Raw genomic sequence first — 19,616 nt, forward strand, 5'->3', positions numbered from 1 at the left:
ACTGCTTTACCATGATACAAAGAACAAACAGCAATTACTGCTTAAATACCTGAAGCATCAAGAAACTATACCCTGAGTTAAGTATTCTGTTTGCTTAAGTGCGACACACAACGACCACACCTTAGGCCAAGCATCCTGAAGGCAGCCACTCTTAAACCTTGAAGGAGCAGGAATAGGCCTGAACCTTTGATCTCTGACCTTTGATCAAAGTGAAAAGGATCCATCTCTGTGGGCCATCTTAGTATCAAAAACACCATGTAATATACCCTAGGTATATATATCTTGTTAGTAGCCACACCTTAAGTCAGACTGAAATTACCTGGCGCGAATGAGAAGGAAACACAGAACATGCAATAAACATGCTTAGGAGTTTATTTGAGGGGGCATGTACAGGCCTGGGGAAATCAGTGTGCAGAGAGAGAGAGAGAGGGAGAGGAAGACGGCTTGTCTAGCTTTTAAAAACTGCCTAGCGCATGCGCACAGGGGTTGACATGACTGCATCATACACAGATGACGGGGCTCATGCCTGTGTGCAAGGGCTTAGCTGTGTCATATGTGGATGATGCAACTAAGCATCATGTGGGTCATGCGAGGGCCCTTTAACATCACCGGGAGGGGGCATTAAGCACTTCTGCCTGAGGGCTTGTCTATATATGCAAGACTCCTAGAACCCAGCAGTATCAGCCTTATGTGGCTTAAATCATTACAGAGTCCCCTTGTCAATAACCTTGAAGGAGCAGGAATAGGCCTGAACTCTCTGACCTTTAGTCAAGGTGGAATGGACCCACTTCTGTGGCACCCACATATAAGAAAGCAGGCCGAGCAAGCCGTGGGTAGCAAACCAGTAAGCTGAATCCCTCCATGACCTCTGCTTTAGTTCCTGCCTCCAGGTTCCTTCCTTGAGTTCCTGCTTTGATTTCCCTTCATGATGGATCTTAACTTGTAAACCAAATAAACCTTTTCCTCCCAAGTAGCTTTTGACTGTGGTGTTTTATCTCAGCAATAGAAATCCAAGTGGGGCAGTATCTTTGCATTAGGCTTAAGAATTAAATAGTTTAAAAAATTCAAAGTTGGGAAGTAAGTTACAAAGTATATGAATTTACTTGTTTCTCTTAAAGAATTTCCTTTTGTAAATGAAATTCTAAAGTGATTTTATGAGGTGAATTGTTTAGATTTAGGGATGAGAAAAGAGTGTCAATATAGTTACACTTGAGGCTCCGAACATTCTGGCCCTGAGTAGCTGCCCATTGTTTCTAGTCCTTGTGGGGCTGAGCTGCTCTTAGGAAGACAAGTACTTCCTCTGGGGCAGTTGTAGCCTGATCACTTTATCTCCCTTCCCTGCTGTCTGAGTGAATCCACACCACCAGCGGCCTCAGCTCCTGCTGCCACGCCCCTCTCCATGCCCCACAGTGACCTTCGTTTCCTAGGGTGCTTTGTTGGCATTCTGTCAGCAACAAGGATGTGTGATCTTCAGGCTTGTCTTCATCCTGTGATTTTATGAGACAGCTATGTGAGTTTTCTACTCCACTGATTTATATCTTTTCTTGTTAATATGGCCCAGTAGTATAATCAGTAATCAGATACTGTGATACTTCCACCATTGCTCAGGGTTGCTTCAGGTGTTTGGGTTTTTTTTTTTTTTTGACTTCCATGTGAATTTTTGGAGAGTTTTCTTTTTGTGTGACGAATGTCTTTGGCATTTTTGATGGGAATTGCACTGAATGTGTAGGTTGCTCTTGGTAATATTGTCACTTTACAATATTAGTTCTCTTGTTCCATGAGCATAGAGTTGCTTTTTTTTCTTGTGTCTGCTTAGTGTTTTCATTAAGTGTTTAAAAAATTTAATTGTGCAGATCTTTTATCTCATTGGTTAGGATTATTCCCATTTTTTAAAATGTATTGTGAGTGGGCTCTTGTTTTCTCCAGTGTCTTTCTCAGCAAGTCTGCTATTGAAAGCTACTGGTTTCTGTATGTTGATTTTTGTATCCTGCTACTTTGTTGAAAGTGTCAAATCTTAAGAGTTTCCTGGTAGAGTCCTAGGGCCTTTTAAATACAGGACAGTATCTTTTGCAAGCAGGGATACTTCAACATCATTTTTACTTTTTCCTATTTGTATCCCCTTTATTTAATTCTCTTGGCTTAATAAGTTATAATATAGCTAAAACTTTAAGCACTATATTGACTGAGTCTTTTTTTTTTAGGTTTTAAAAAAGTCTTATTTCAGGTTTTAAAGAAAATGCTTCCAGGCTTCCCCACTTAGCATGTTTGATAAAGGCTTATAGAATATAAGCTTTGTTATGTTGAAGTATGCTCTTTCTACTCCTAGTTTCTCCTGAGCTTTTATCGTGAAGGGATGTTTAACTTTGTCAAAGGCCTTGTGCATCTATTGAGATGATTATATGATTTATGTCTTTAAATCTGCTTATGTGCACGCTGTATTATACTTACTAATTTTCATATATTAAATCATGTTTTGATTCCTAGAATGAAACTGACTTGGTCATTGTATTAATCAAGCTTCTCTAAAGGAACAAACTTATGGGATGTTTATATATATGTGTGTGTGTGTGTGTGTGTGTGTGTGTGTGTGTGTGTGTGTGTACATATATACATGCATATTTACTTGTTAATTCTATAAAATATATATTAATATATATATGAATGAATATAAAAGAAAATATATGGAGTTTATTAGAATGTATTACAATGACTTACAGGCTGTGGTCCAGCTAGTCCAACAATGGCTGTCTACCAATGGAAGATTCAAGAATCCAGTAGTTGTTCAGTCCATGAGGCTGGATGTCTCAGCTGGTCTTCAGCATATGCTGGAATCCTGAAGGAGGAGGCATGAATGATGAATGCCAGTGAAGGACTGGATCTGCCCGCGAGAATGAAGGCAAACAGGCAAAGAACATGTTCTTTTTATAGAGTGCCTGCAGAAGGTGTGGACAGATTAGAGATGGATCTTTCCACCTCAAAGATCTGGATTAGAAGTGGATCTTCCCACTACAAATGATTTAATTAAGCAAAAGTGTGTGCCCAGGTGTGTCCAGTCATTTTTGGATTCTAGTTAATTTCAGATATAGTCAAGTTGACAACCAAGAATTGCCGTCACAGTCACGGTACACGATGGTTTCCGTGTCTGTGTTCATCAGGAGAACTGGGGTGATACAGTTTTTTCCCTCCTTTTTTTTATTACTTGTTAGGGTAACTCTGGCCTCCCAGGATGAGTTTGGAGCCTCCTTTTCCTTTATTGTATGAACTAGTTTAGGGGTGCTGCTTTTAGTCTTCCTTAACATAGGCAGCTTCGGGGTTGAATGCATGCTTTCCATTTTATCTTCCCAACGACCTGAGGCATTTTATCTACACATGTTCCATATATTTAGAAAAGAGTCCCAGAATTTTCCTTCCTGTGAGTCTGTATCTTCTTCATGTTCCATGATGCCAGATGAAGGTGTCTGTACAGTGAAACCAATCTGACAGGATGGGGACAGATTATTCTGTCATTTTACTAGGTCTCTGAGCTACACTTCAGTTCTGGGGCTGAGCACTCTGCACTTGATAAACCAGCCTGTGAGTTCAGGGAAGTCTTCCCAGCATCCTCATCACCAGTGAGTTCAGACCTGCTAATGTGCGCCTGGTTCTTTATCAAGGTTAGAAACAAGACAGTGACTTTAGGCATAGCACGGTGCAACCTAGTAATTGCTCCTCTTTTCAATATTGTCAGTGCTCTTGAGAGAATCAGCTGGGACACTAGGCACACCATTGTGTCCTGGAAAGACTGGAAAGAGGCCACGTGACCCCCCCCCCCCCCGTCTCATTGAGGTTATACATGTATTTTAATTTTAAAAAGTCCCTTTGATTTAATATTGGTAGCTAATATGGGTCAACAAATTTATTCATTTCTTTTAGATTCTTACTACTTTTCCAAGTGTTCTCTAGTGGGCCTTGCTGCTGTGCTGGTTTCTGTTGTGGAAACTCTTTTCTCTGTACTTTTATTAACTTGAGTCTTCTCATTCTTTCTTTTGGGTAGTTGGGCCAATGTTGTCAATATTGTTTGTTTCTAAAATACCAACTTCTCATTTCTTTGATTCATTCTACTGTTCTTTTAGCTTCTGCGTCATTATTTTGTGCCCTTTATTTCTTTCCATCTCTTAACTTTGTGTTTAATTCATTGCTTGTTTTCATAAGATACAGCAGTAGACATTTAGGTCATTCATTTGAAATCACTATGCTTTTAAAATGTAAGCATTCATGGTTATAAATCTTTCAGAACTGCCAAGGATTCCTGAAGGTGTTTTCATTGTCACTTGATTCTAGGTGTTTTTAAAATTCCTCCCTGAATTTCTGTAGTGATCCACTGATTGTTCAGAAGTGTATTGTGGGAGAGCAAAGTATGTATGAAAATACCCTCTGAAACCTATTATCATATTATAATGAAACCTATTAATTTTTATTTTAGCTCAAAAATAATTAAGAGTATATTGTTAAATCTCTGCATTTTTGTAAAATTTCTATTGCTAATTTTATTCCAATATGTTCTGATGAGGTCCAAGCACTTATTTAGATTCTCTCATACTTGTTAAGACTTCTTTATGGCCTAAAATGTATGTATTTTGGGAAAGTTGTTATTGTTGGTTTTTTTTTTTAAAGAGCTACTAAAAAAAAGTGTGTTCTTTAGCTATTCTATGGAATGCACACGCCAGTTAAATACTTTTGATCTATGGTACAGTTTAACTCAAGTTTTTTTCTTCTTCTTCTTCTTTTTGTCTGCATGATTGGTCGGTCAGAGTAAATTCTATACATCAAAAAGGCAATTCTGTAGTTCAAGCAGTCCATTGGCCACACTAATGGGCGATGGGACTCTTAGATGATGGAACTCTTTCTTGCAGCTTTCACAGACTGATGGTCCCACTGCTTCAACTTCTCAATGAGTCTTTGTCAAGCGCTATCTCTCCTAGTCACCTCTTGTAGTCCTCTTCCATAGTCACTAACTCCTCCGGCTCCCTCAGCTGTGAATGTTGCTTGCTTTCCAGTCCCTAGAGCAGCTGTCTCAAACAGTGGGCCACATTCAACATAGTGCTTGACTGTGCCATTCTGAGATGCAGGGGATGGTAAATGGGCTTCTTCTCCAATGCTGGCCTGCCATACAGGAGTCATTGTCTAGGTTGTGACAAGTTGGCATTTAAATATAACTGTTACATTCCTCTCTTACTATATCAAAGTGGAAAACAAGACCCTGTGTGCTAGGCTAGGCTAACTTGGGTGAGCTGCTGAGTAGAAGGGTAGCAGAAGAAGGGAAAGCAGGTCGCTGTTCCATAGAGAACATTAGCGTTTATTGCTACCAGGGATTTTCGGGTCAGAGCCTGGGCCCTGGCGGTCCTGACATGGTAGGCTAGGTGTGTCTTTAATTAGCTTACTGAGCTAATTAAAGACACAAACAATGAAAGACAAGAGAAGAGGACTTATTTAGTGTGGCTACCTCAAGAGGAGGAACACAAAAGTCTAGTAACCCCCCTTATCCCAGTCTGTCTTCAGAATCCTGACATAAGATTTAGGATTAACTAGACAAGAGGTATGCATGACTGAGAGGTGCTGGTCAAGGTATGGTCCCCATCATTAACCCACCGTTGTCTCTGACTCTAGTCATTCCTGCAAGGGGTTCTGATGAGTGTCCAACCAGTGTGAGACCCCTTGAGACAAGTTCCTTGGGCTTCTGCTCTTTCTTTCTGTCAGCATGACATTCCTGGGAAAATTACAAGTAGGGGTCTATTGTTTCAATGGTCTGATAGCTCAAAGGAGGCACAGAAGTTTCTCTTTAGCGTGTCTTTGTTCCTGACTGACTGGTTGCATTCTCAGGCTTGTGAATTAGTCCCCACAGTTTGTCTACTGTATGTGGTGTGAAGACGCATGAAGTTGTCATGCTTTCAGGTGGTTTTTAAATACTAGAGAACTTTTCTTCCAAGTCAAGAATTTCATTTTTTTTGCAATGTATAAAGCAGGTAAAAGTAGCATTTATTTGGTTGGTTATGTTTATAGAGGAAAAAGGGAGTTGATTTTGGTTTACAGCTGTAGAGGAATAGAATCTATCATAGCAGGTAAGGCACGGCAGCAGGCAGGGAGGGTGTGACAACTGGAGGGGGAAGCTGGCTCTTCTCATTTCATCCATACACAAGAAGGAGAGAGAGAGAGAGAGAGAGAGAGAGAGAGAGAGAGAGAGAGAGAGAGGAGAGAGGAGAGAGACAGACAGAGACACACAGAGAGAAAAAACAGTGGAGCAAGGCTGTAAACCTTCAAAGCCTGTCCCACCCGCCTCCCTCTGACATACTTCCTCTAGCAGGACTTTCCTTCCTAAAGGTCCTGTAACTTGTACAAACTACTTAATTCACCAGCTGGGACCCAATGCTTGAATATATGACTTTACTGAGGATATTTCTTTCTTTCTCTTTCTTTCCTTCTTCTATTAAACATATTTTTTTCCCTCATACAATATAATCTGAATAGTTCCCCCCCCCCACTCCTTCCAGTTCCTCTCCACTTCCTCTCCCATTCAGATAAAGTTTGCCTGAAGATCAGAATACAGAGCTAAGCCACTAGAGGCCAGGGAGTGGTGGCACACACCTTAATCCCAGGACACAAGGCCACCCTGGGCTATGTGAGATTGAATTTGTCTTAAAAAAGTAAAATAAAATCGAGAGAGAGAGAGAGAGAGAGAGAGAGCGAGAGCACTCCTACAAAGGTGATCCCAGCCCTCGGGTGTCACAGGCCTTTAATCTAGCACTACGGAGGTGGAGACAGTAGTGATATGGCTGTGTGGAGAGAGGAATATAAGGCAGGAGGAGACAAGAGCTCATTGCCATCTGAGGTTTGGTGGAGAGCATCGCAGTCTATAGTCATGCTGAGGACAGGATTGCCCCTTTGTATGTCTGAGCCATGGTAGCGGTAAGACCTCTCTAGTGACTTGGCTGCTTTACTTTTCTGATCTTCAGCTTGAACCCAATATCTGTCTCTGGGTTTTTATTATTTGTGCTACAAGAACAGGCTTCTAAGAGAAAACAACAAAGCATAACAAAATAAAATATTAGACAAAACAAAAACCACCACATCAAAGTTAGACAAGACAAGCCAACAGAAAAATAAAAGAGCCCCATGTTGGCCCTGTGATTATGAGTCTCTGTAAGTTCATAGGAACTTCACTCCGTTGTTTTAGAAGATCTCTTTTTCCTGGGGTTCTCCATCCTCTCCCCCTCACATTTTCTACTTAGTTTTCCATGGGGTTCCCTGAGTTCTGAGGGGAGGGATTCGAAGGTCTCCCCCACACACACCGCATAATGCTGGCTGTGGGTCTCTGCATCTGTTCCTGTCTGCTGCAGGAGGAGGCCTCTCTGATGATGACTCAGTAAGGCACAGGTCTATGATTACAACAGAATGTCATTAGGAGTCATTTTATTGTTGTTCCACCCCCCCCTTTTTTTTAAGACCAGTAGTATTTGATTTTACCCTAGGTCTCTGGGCTGTCCAGTCTTTGGTTCTTGGTCGCCAGTGTCGGCTATGGGCTCCATCTCATGGAGTGGGCCTTAAGTCTAAGCAGACATTAGTTGGTTACTCCCACAATCTTTGTGCTACCATTGCCCTAGTATATTTTGTAGACTGGACAGATTGTAGATCAAAGGTTTTGTGTTTGGGTTGGTGTTTCATTTCTCTTGTGGTAGCCTGCAGAGTATCTTTCTGTGTGGGTGTGGGTGTTGTCTTCGGCAATGGGGTCTTACTGTCAGTTTCTGTAGAACAATCTATTGTCTTGGTAGCAACCTGAGTTGTTTGGAAATTTCTGTGGGACCCTTTTGGCCCACAACTCAATTGGATGAAACCCAGTTCTGGTACTAGAGGCTTCATTTGGTGACAAAAGATGACCAATTGTAGTTTCCATCTTCCTCATTATTTAGAGATTTCATTAGGATCACCTTCATATATTATAGGATGTTTCCACTGCATTAGGTTTCCAAACTGCCCCTTAGGTGCCCTTCAATGCTAGCTGTTCCCCCCCCCCCTCATTCCCTCCATTCAATCCTGTCTCCCCTTTCCCTTCCCACTTGATTCCCCCATTCTTGTCCCACCCACCCCCCATCTACCTGTATCTATTCTATTTCCCTCTCCCAGGGAAATATGTGTATTTCCCTTAGTTCCTTTCTCTGTGCCCAGCCTCTCTGGGCATCATAGTGTTTTTATTGCAGTGACAAAACACCATGACCATGGCAGCTCTTATAAAGAAAGACATTTAATTGGGGCATGCTTACAGTTTAGAGGTTTAGTCTATAATCAGAATGGCGGGAAGCATGGCAGCATCCAGGCAGGTGTGGTACTAGAAAGGTAACTGAGAGTTCTGCAACTGCATCCAGAGGCAACAGGAAGAGAGAGGGAGACACTGAACCTGACTTGAACATTTGAAACCTCAAAGCCCACCCCCAGTGACACACTTCCTCCAACCAGGTCACACCTCCTAGTGATCCTAATGACCAAGCATTCAATATATGAGCCTATGGGGGCCATTCTTATTAAAACCATCATACTGGGTCTACAGATTACAACTTGATTGTCTATGACTGATATCCAGATATTAGTGAATATACACCATGTTTATTTTTCTGGGTCTAGGTTACCTCATTCAAAATGATTTTTTTTAGTTTCTTCAATTTGCCTGCAAATTTTACTGTCATTTTTTTTTTTTTACAAGCTGAGCAATACTCCTGTGTGTAAATGTACTATATTTTATTTATCTCTGTTGAGGGATATTTAAGTCATTTCTAATTTCTGGCTATTATGAATAGAGCAGCAATGAACATGGTTGAGCAAGTGTTTTTGTGGTAGGATGAAGCATCTTTTGGGTATATACCCAAGAGTGGTATATCTGAATCTTTAGGTAGATCGATTCAGTTCATCTTCCTGAGGAACCACCATCCACAATGACTGTATAAGTTTGCACTCCCATCAGCAACGGAGGACTGTTCCCCTTGCTCCACATCTTTGCCAGCATAAACTAACTCTTGTTGATTTTAGTCATTCTGACGTGTGTAAGATGGAATCTCAAAGTAGTTTTGATTTGTATTTCTCTGATGACTAAGGCTGTTGAAAATTTTAAGCTTTTCTCAGCTATTTGAATTTACTCTAATGAGAATTCATTGTTTCAATCTGTAACCCGTTTTTCATTGGGCTATTTGGTTTTGTAGCGGGTGGATTTCTTATTCAAGGCACAGCATTCTACCCCGGACTCCCCTAGGCTCATGGCCATTTCATGATGCAAAATTCATTTAGTCTTCACAAGTCCCCATAGTCTCTTTAATAGTCTGGACACTGTTCAAAAGTCCAAAGTCTCTTTGAGACTCAAGGCAATCTGTTAACCGTAACCGTCTGTAAAAAATTTTTTAAAAAGTTTACATTCTTCCAGTATGTAGGGACACAGAATATACGTTCCTATTCCAGAAGGGAAGAATGAGATGTAGGGAGGGAAGACCTGACCAAAACGGATGGAAATAGAGTCCGGTGATGAGCAGATCTGAAGGCCCATGTCCCGTAGCTGAACTTTCAACTCCAGTGGGCACAGGTGGTTCTGCCCTCTAGCCTTGCTGTCTGTAGCACACATCTCTTGGGCTGGTTCTTTTCCTGTATGCGGCCCTCTTTGGAAGAGAGGAGAAGGGCAAGGCATGGCAACAGACAAGAAGGCATGCTGAATTGGGCAAGAAACTGGCTGATTAAATTTTGATCCACACACAGGAAGCAGAGCAAAAAAAAAAGCACCATTTTCTATGTGTGCATATTTTTGTAATTTTACATATAGAGTATTTGCTTTGATTAAAGCAGTATTAGAAAAAGAATGTTGTAGATAATAGTTGTTATCTCAGCTTCAGTATCCAATTCTTTCTGTTTTACTCACTCAGCACTGAGAAATGTTGAAATTGCCTTACTCTTTGAGGGTGAGTGACCGTCACTCATCCCATTATAGCTCCACTCCTATATATATACGTTTCATATGGTTAGAACATTTGACGCTTGAGGGAGACAGTCTGAGAAGACTTGTTTGTTTGTTTGTTTCTGATGTTGGTTGGTTTAGTCAGGGCCTACTGCATTCTAATCTGGCACAAGTTGGCTAAGTCATGCCCTTCACTTTGCCCTGAGACGTCTTTAGAATTACCTATTAGAAGTATTTGTGTTGTTATAGGGGTAATCGTCTCTGAAGAACTAAGTAAACTGAAAATATGTTTGTTAGTCCCATCTACCAGGATATAGCAGAGGTCATAAAAGCAAGGAGTTAAGGAGTTTGGGGGATAGTAGTCATATGTATGCTGCTAGTTTTTTTTTTTTTAATTAGCTTTCTTATTCTGTTCCGATCCACTTATTCCTTGCCCATGGAAGTTAAATGTTTGCAGTCAGGTAACTGGGTCCAGCTTCCTGGAGTAATGGGGAAAAGTAAAGTTCAGGGTCAGTTCAAGCAGCACTTGCAGTGTTTGGCTCTCCCCATCTGTTCTTCTGTTCTGATGTGATGTCGGGCTTTCTGTGTTGCATTCATACTTCCTTTTGTACCGTTGACATAGCATGCCTCTGGTTAGATGTATACAAAATAATGCATGATGTTGGAAGCTCCAGTCTGAGTTTCAGAGCTCTCGCCCAAATTTTTAGGCTCTTGTGACCCAGGACAAAAAAAAAATTGAACTAGAAACACATGTTTAGAAATAGAAATGCAGCTTCCTAAGAAAGAAAGCACTTCCAAGGATGGGGGTAGACAGTAAGCCGAGGAAAAACATGAACTCCAAGTGCTAGACTGTGAGGCACACGGCCATTTATGCCGCACCTGCCTCTTCCATGTTCGTGTATTGCAGGCTTTTCCTGAACACGTGCTGTCTGTTGTATGTAGCCTAGATGGCAAGAGTTTCCAGGCCTTTTCTGCAACTGGATTTTTTCATATATTAATTTAGATCAATAAGATGTCTCTTTCTGTCTCTCTTTAGCCACAACCCCTTTCTGAGAGATGTGGTTCCAAATATTTTGGGGGAACAGAGTCTATGTTCTGTAACTATCCCCATGCTGATGAGAGGCATAGTCACAAAGAGGAACCACAAGACAAACTGATAATTCTGTAAGATTTGGCAAGATACAAAACAAAGTTTTAAAGAGGAATCATGTGGTGAAATAGATTGAAAGGGGAGATGGTGTGACATTGTAGTCATTGAGTAAGTATTAACAGTGACAAAAGAAAAACAATGTAGCAAACCAGAGCATAAAGTAAGGTTATGATGGGGACAGGAAATAGAAACTGGACATGCAGTGTACCGCCTGGATCCTGAACGTCCTCTGTTCTCTGCTGGGAAAGCCAGAAGGGAGTTCTGGTTTGTTGGTTTGTTCGTTTTTATTCTTCTCATATAATATATCCCAACCGAAGCTTCCCCTCCCTTCAGCCCTCCCAGTTCCCCCACACATATCTCCCCCTCTCCCAGATCTGCTCCTCCTTTGTTTCCCTTCAGAAAAGAGGCTTCCCCAGTGATAACAACCAAACACAGTAACACTAGGCACAAACCCTCTTACTAAGACTGGATGAGGCAGTCCAGAAGGAGAAGAAGGGTCCCCAGAGTAGATAAAAGAACCAAAGATACCCTCACTCCCACTGTTAGGAGTCCCACAAAACCCCAAGCTACACAACTATAGCATGTTTGTAGAAGACCTAGTGTAGACCCGTGCAGCCCCCCTGATTGCTGCTTCAGTCTCTGAACCTCTGTGAGCCCTGCTTAGTTGTTTCTGTGCTCTGTGTTCTCCTGGTATCCTTGGCCCCTCTGGCTCCTACAGTCATCATCCCTCCACCCCCTGCTTCTCTGGAGTTCCCCGAGTTCTGCTTAATGTTTGGGTATGGGTCTCTCTCTGCATCTGCTCCAAACAGCTGCTAGAGGAAGCCTCTCTGATGGAGACTGGGCTAGGTACCCATCTATGAGTATAGCAGAGTATCATTAGAAATCATTTCACTGGCCTTTTAAATGCAATATATATAGTCTTTGTGAATTTCCCATCATGCATCTTGATCCCATTCATCTCCCTGTCCCTTTGCAACTGCCCTTTACACTTATAAACCCCCAACCCCATTCCCCAAGATAAAACAAAATAAAATTGAACAGAAAAGTGAAGCTGTAGCGTGGAAGCTGCAGGGACGCAGCGAGTCACACAATAAGCCCTTTAGTGTGTGCAGCTTTACTCGCAAGTGTTCTTTGCAAAGAGTCACTGGTCTGGTTCGAGGCCTCTGGCTTCTCATACACTGTTAATACTGGGGGTCCTCTCGGATATCCTGTTGTTGTCCTGTGTCATAGAGATCCTGCAGCTTTGGGTCTGCAGGACCAGCCCCTTCACGTGCCCCAGCAGATCCTAGATGGGGTGGAGGGTGGGGTGGGCTAACTCATAGTTCTGACTTTGGGTCTGGGTGGTTGCTGGGCAGGTCAGCCCACCAGCTCTCCCTCATCCTCAACACCAGAGTGAGTCTTGTAGCACCGTGGCTTAGCTCACCCTTTGCAGCAAGGGGCAAGGCCGGTTCTCCCGCTCTCACACCCTCTAGCTGGCTCACTCGCACCTGCATCATGAGGACCAGCCCTACTGTGTTACCCAGGTGAGGTGCAGGGGCCTCTTCCCCGAGTGCTGCAGTTGGTGAGAGGCATAGCCAGCTCTCTTGGTCTTGTGACCTCAGGACTAGCTCTCCCACCTGCCACAGGCAGCCGGGGTCAGGGGTGGGGGTGTGGGGTGGCTTCCCTCCCTCACCCACACCACCTTTGGCAGGTGAGGGGTGGGTCCAGACTTCTCATACTTATATTCTTGGGCAGGCTTACCCTCATTTCCTTCCTAACAGTGCTGCCCAGGCAAGGTGCAGGGCTCGCTTTCCTGAATGTTGCAGCTCTCTCAATGTCTCGGTTGCCTAGATATGGAAATAACCAGGCTAACTTAAAGATAGACAAATATATTTTATTTACTCTAAGGGGAAAAACTCACACCACAGGCACGGAAGATCCAGGCTCTGCTTGACAACGGGGGAAATTACAGAGAGCGTACCTGGGTGATGCACAGGTTTGTATCTCCCAGTCCTAGAAAGTCACGCCTAAACTATGTTCCACCTCTTAAAGACTGTTGGTTAACAAGTCTTTTCCCGTTACTCTCACTTGCTGCATGTGATTTTTTTTCTTCCTGTCATTCATGTTTGGTTCTGACCTAGGTCTTTGAGCCATCCAGCGTCTAGTTCCTGACCATCCAGACAGTTTTGGGCATGGGCTTCGTCTTGTAGTATGGACCTCAGTTAGCCCAGTCCTTGGTTGACCACTCTCACAAGCTCTGAGCCACCATTGCTTCAGAACATCTTGCAGGCAGGACAGGGGTGGATTGAAGGTTTTACTGCTGGGTTAGTGGTCCCACTGCTGAGATCCTTGCCAGGTTATTGAAGATGGTCAATTCGGGCTTTCCTCCTCCATTGCTTGGAGTCCTCTAGGCTCACCCCCATAGGTTCCAGGGCGTTTCCACTGCAGTAGGGTTCCACAGTACCCCCTAAATGCTTCTCTGTTCAGTCTCTCCCTCATTCCTCCCTCCTTAGCCTGAGCCCTCTTATTCCCATCTCCATCTACCCCTAGTCCACCTGCAAAATCTATTCTATTTCCCGCTCCAAGGGGAGATCCCGGCATCACCCCCAGAGCCTTCCTTGTTTCTTAGCCTCTCTGGGTCTGTGGATTATAGTGTGATTATCCTATTATACAGTTAGTATACATTATTATTATACAGTTAATATCCACTTATAAGTGAGTGCATATCATGCTTGTCTTTCTGGGTCTGGTTTGCCTTGCTTGGGATGATTTTTTTTCTAGTTCCGTCCATTTGCCTGCAAATTTCCTGATGTTACTTTTCCCAACAGCGGTTGCAGGTAGTTCTTGTTTTTTGTCTCCCACTGAAGAGCCCTGCTTGGGGCAGTGTGGGAGGGTGTGACTGAAGCTCCAGCCCAGACACTCCACCCTGGTGGTGATCCGCTTTAGAATAGGAGCTCTGGACTTTGATGGCCTCTGCTCCCCAGTTTCAGCCAGCTCCTGAATGTCATGAGGGGGGAAAATGTTACCTAATTTTGTTGAGGCCCATTAAGGCAATGCTACTTCCTCCTGGCTAATAAAATGGAATATAAGTTCTGGCTCTGGCTCTGGGTAGAGACCAAGACACAAAAAATTCCAGGATTTCAAGCTAAAACAAAACAAAACAAAACAACAACAACAAAAAAAACCAAAACCTTATCCAACTAGTGCTAGCAGTGTGAGCAGCCCTGTCTCAGAAAGGCTAATTCATGCTAAGCCACGCTACAGAGATGGGAGGAGTGGTCACCTCTGTAATGGGATGATTGAGATGATGTGCTTTTCCTTCCTAGAGACCCTGCTTAGTGCAGTCACTCCCGGAGCCCTGGCTACAGGACTGTGCCGAGGACTGCCCACTTCACCCGGGAAGCTCCCCTGCCTTTTCCAGAAGACACACTCGCTCCCGTGGCTCTTAGACTCTTCTGTGATGTTCCCTGAGCTTGAGATGCAGGAGTGGTAGTTGTATCCCTTGTTGCTGGGCACCCCAGGGCTGCTTTTCCTCCGCACACTGGCAGGCTGTGTTTTCTGTAATGATCTCCGTCTGCTGCAGAGAGCGGGCCCCTTGACGAAGGCAGGAGCTGCGCTTCCCTCCCTGCTCTCACCCCCTCTTCCCTCCGTTCCACCCTTTTCCCTTTTCCCACTTCAAATCACTTGTACCCTTCTCTTTCTCTCTCCACTGCCCAACCCTTGTTTCCTGACTTGTGGTCACTCCAGTTTTATGCTCATACCTGAATGTGTGGAGCGAGGAGCTTCAGATTAGAGAGAACAGGCAGTGTCTGTCCTTCTGGGTCTGAGTCACCAGATTCTGGGTTCTCTCTCTGGCACAGCAAGTGCGCTACCGGCTGAGCTGTCACCCTCACCCTTTGTTCTGTCCCTTCCTATACCAGGGTGACGTCATTGAACTTGAAGATCTAAAAATGGCCAATTAAGTCATCTCTAATGAGGCCTCTAATTTGTACTTTATTTTGTTCTACTGAATAATAATTATACTCCTAGTTTTCTTGGGAAAAAATCTATCATTAGGGGTTACAAGTTGTTATGTTCTATTTCTTTCTTTATACTCTTTCTTTTAAAATAATTTAAAATAATAAATCTGAGTTTGTATATAAGAGCCAGGCTGGTGGTGCACACCTTTAATCTCAGAACTCGGGAGGTAGGGATAGGTGGATCTCTGTGAGTTTAGTTTGGCCTGGTCTACAGAGTGAGTTACAGGACAGCCAAGACTACACAGAGAAATGCTGTCTCAAAAAACCAGCCCCTCACTGGGCAATGGTGGCATACATCTTTAATTCCAGCACTTGGGAGGCAGAGGCAGGAGGATCTCTTGAGTTCAAGACCAGCCTGGTCTGCAAGAGTTTGTTCCAGGACAGGCTCCAAAGCTACAGAGAAATCCTGTCTCAACAAACAAACAAACAAAAAAAAAACCAAAAAAACCCCAAAACAAACAAAAAACCAACCCCTTCCCCCAAAAGATCAGAGAATGTATAGTCTGACTATAGTTTTAAGCTTCAATAATATCACAAAGTACTACAGAGTTACAGAAAAGGCTTCTTTGAAAGTTTATTTAAATTTATAATTGTTTTATGACTTTTGAATAACACAATTTTAAATCTTTTCATTTCAGCCCTTTTTGAAGAAAAGCTTATTTAATGTATGATGTTCAATTAATGATAACAATAAAAATTAACTTTTTATTGTAAAAATATTTTACACAATTAACAATTGTACAAAAAAATACAAGGCCACTTGGCTTCCACAAGTGTGTATGTGGGAAATGGCAACAAGCTCAGAAACTGTGGATGAACTGGAGGCCCCAAACATACCCTTCACATTTGCTGAATCAAATAGTCCAAGGCCTCAAGTTACAGAATTGTAGCAGAGAAGCCCTGTGCGCCTGTGTGTTTGTAGCCTTTCTGATAGGCTTCCTTCCTGCCTATGCGGCGGTGTGCTGTGTGTTGAGACTGCTGTATTTGGCATGCAGAAAATCTCCAAAAGTTAATGCTTGATGTACCATCAGGAATTTTGCATTCAACCCTTTCCCTTTTTTGAGATATAGTTCATATACTGTAAAATCTATCCTTTTGAAGTACACTGTTCAGTGGTTTTAGTATGTTTAAAAGCTTGGCTGAGCATGGTGTCACAAACCTGTAAGCCAGCCTTTGAGAGGCAAGGAAGAGGGCTGCTATAAGGTCAAGGCCAGCTTTGTTGACATAGGGCGCTTTAAGCCTCACCCCCAATTACACAAATCAACAACCAACCAAACAAACAAACAAAAATACCTTATAATAACAAGAAAACCCTTCCCTGAAGTTTGCCACTCTGATTCAGTAAAGCTTCAACCGATGTCTTGGCTGTCATTTGCTATGTCTTCTTTCTTTCAGCTGGGTGACCACTTTTTCTGGGTGGATTTGGCCATTCTACATATTTTACATGTATAGAATTTTATAATATTTTGTATCTTGACTTTTTCTTTTAGAATTAGTCAACAATGACTCTTAGAGCAGTGTTTCAGGATTTTTTTCATTTCTACACAATGGTTCTTACTTTATTAAATGATACATTTTTTTTCTTTGAGACAGAACCATTGTTATTACATTTTCTGTTTGTGGCAGTTTCTAGACAGCACTTTGTCAGACATGAGTACGGCTTCCTAAGCTAGGTCTTGGTCACACCCCATATGGGGTCACAGACCAGTGTGAGGGCTACAAAATCTCGGCAACCGTCAAAGGTTTCTGAACACACAGTAATCAAATTTAATTCAAAGTCACATGTGCAATGAATGTCAGCGTCTCTGGCAGCTCTCACCCGTGTGCTGCACGGCACCACGGCACACGGCATGGACACATCGCCCCGTACATGCCATTCTGCTGCTCAACACCAGTCAGCGCTGCCCAAAACCCCGTGGCTCAGGTTCCAGGCTGGTGGGAACTGCAGTGCTCTCATAGAAACCAGGGCTCAGTTACAGAAATAAAGACCTCGTCTATGTTCTTACCATTCCTCAGCATGTAGCAAATCACTCTATTTCTGGTTTGTACTGTGTTAGAATGTTTGATTTTAAAATTTGCTGTTTGAGCTACTGTCTCAAATTTTATTTAAACACAAAAACAGCATTAAATGAATTGTGGCTTTGGAATAGGAGAGAATTTTCAACAAATTTTGAAATGATTCTAAATATTCTTATGCTATTTTCTACTATGTCTTCATATGAAGTTGTGTTCCTGGCATGGAAGAACATCGTAACGTCAAAGTATTAGTCCATGCTGGAAAGCATTTAAGATGCTTTGTGTCCTTCAGTATCAGATATACAGCCATTATTTAATTCTTTACATAAAAATAAATAAGCACATTTGTCTCATTAGTAGGAAAATTTGTTTTTGTGTTTAATAAGTGGTAAGATTATATGTATACACTGACTTTAATCCCAGCACTTGGGAGGCAGAGGCAGGTGGATCTCCAAGTTTGAGATTAATCTGGTCTATAGAGCGAGTTCCAGGATGGCCAGGACCACACAGAAAAGCCCTTTCCTGACAAATAAAACAAACAAGATTATATGTATAGTCAATAATTGTTTGAAAATAAATAATTTATGATTTATAGATCAGTAAATATTTGATTTATATATTTGTATACCTAGGATCATATAAAAACTTCTCAGGCAAAATAAGGTCACAGGTGGAAAAAGTTTTAAGAAGTCCAGGACTTGAGGGATGCAAGTGAGGATTTTTTGCTTGCCCTCCTGTGCACCTATTCAGCTTCCATTAGATTAGTATGGAGTTATGTCGGAATGGTTGCATGTGCGTTAAAACCTTGTTCTTTGGCGACCTTAAGACCGGAATTAGAAATGCCATCCTTGGAGTCACTGAAGCAGCAGTGGGTTGTAGGTGTGTGTCTCTGTGTTGTGTGTATACCTAGATATGTTTCACATCTGAAAGTCCAGTAGCAAAGAATGTAGTGCCAAGATCTGTTTCTAATGTGACTGTCCATTAAGAGGAATAAGGGTTCTCCTTAGAGTAATGGTGTGCTGTGCCAAAAACAAAGAAGTGTTGAAAGAATGAAAAAACTGTTCAACTCCCATGAGTTTATGCTTCAGAGAATCCCTCTGGCCAAATCTTGAGTATTTTCAATGCCAAAATAAATAATAAATGTAGCTCATTGCATAAATTGAAATCCATGAGTACATACTGATATAAATATAAGCACAAGAATAAATAAAGAGAGCTGGGAAGAAAACTCTACCTTACTTACCAACAAATAAAGGTAAAATATATTAGATTTGAGCAAACTCATCATTGGAGTCTATAGTAGGCGAAACTTTGATAAGAAGCAGGATTTACATAATTCTAAAATGTTTACCCACAAACATACTATTTACTCTTTAATAAGTAAAAAACGTGAGTGAAATCATGCTAGAAACCATCCAGTGATGCTTTTGTCTCTTAGGATAATGAACTTAGAACACCAACTACTCTGTTATTTTTTTATGATTTTTTAAGATAATAATATAAATATATTTCCCCCTTCCCTTTTTGTCCCCCAACCCTTCCCTTGTACTCCCTTTGCTGTCTTTCAGATTCATGGCACACACACACATACACACACACACACACACGTATATGTACACACATATATAATACATCCTGTTTGTATTATTTAGAACCATCCATTTATCATCTATCATATTCTTATAATATAGGAATGTGCTCAGTGCATATGCTATAACTTGTGTATATATTGTTTCAAGACTGACCATTAACGAGAAGACTATTTCTCTTGCTTTCAGCATTCCTTAGTTGCTTTTGGTTCTTTGTCTATGGTTGAACTTTCCCTCTTCCATATTAGCATGCCTATTAATGATCTTCCTTGTTCAGGCCTTGTTTAAGCAAACATGTTGCTGAGACTTTATGGGTGTAGCCTCTCCGATTTTTCTAGGAGACACACTCTCCCAGCCAACTCTTTGTTTCTCTGACTCCTAAAATCTTTCACTCCTTCTCTCCCAATAACCCCGAGTCTGACACGCAGGAATTGTGTTATAGATCTGCCAGTTGTGACTGGGCCCTAAACTCTGCAGTTTGCTCAGTTGTGGGTTTCTGTAATACTCTTCTTCTGCTACAAAGAGAAGTTTCCCTGAGGGGTGAGAACTCCGTTGATCTGGAGGTATGAGGATAAATATTTAGAATGTAGTTATGGATTACTCTGGTTTAGTAAAGTGCTTGTAGCTTCTCCTCCATGATTCTTGACATTTCTAGGTCCATATAGTTGGCTAGGCTTCCGGTACCAGGCATGATTTCCCTCTTGTTGGTCTTAGGGTCGGCTACAGACCAGATGGTTACCCTCAAGGTATACATACCACTACTGCACCATTAGCGGTTATCGGTTATCATGCCCCACTAGTCATTGTTGTGGTTCATCGGCTTCATACCTAGGAAGGACTATTGGTTCCTTCCCTCCTTTGAAAGCTGACATAGTGCCATCTGGTACAATGAAAGCTAG

General features: G+C 42.1%; 1 protein-coding gene and 1 long non-coding RNA gene across 8 annotated transcripts in view; one reads left to right on the forward strand and one right to left on the reverse strand.

The window, feature by feature from the left end:
* The window catches only part of Wdpcp (WD repeat containing planar cell polarity effector), a 284,986-nt gene that overhangs the window by 18,939 nt on the left and 246,431 nt on the right, over positions 1 to 19,616 (forward strand). The gene's annotated exons all lie outside the window — the stretch shown is intronic.
* On the reverse strand, positions 12,967 to 14,982 carry LOC125401289 (uncharacterized). Its single transcript, XR_007232304.3, has 2 exons — positions 14,855 to 14,982; positions 12,967 to 14,090 (listed from the first exon to the last, which is right to left on the reverse strand). It is a non-coding gene; the product is annotated as an uncharacterized LOC125401289 (long non-coding RNA).

This window comes from Myodes glareolus, chromosome 8 (genome assembly GCF_982192425.1).
Source record: "Myodes glareolus chromosome 8, mMyoGla1.1, whole genome shotgun sequence".
In the NCBI taxonomy this organism is placed as follows: Eukaryota; Metazoa; Chordata; class Mammalia; order Rodentia; family Cricetidae; genus Myodes; species Myodes glareolus.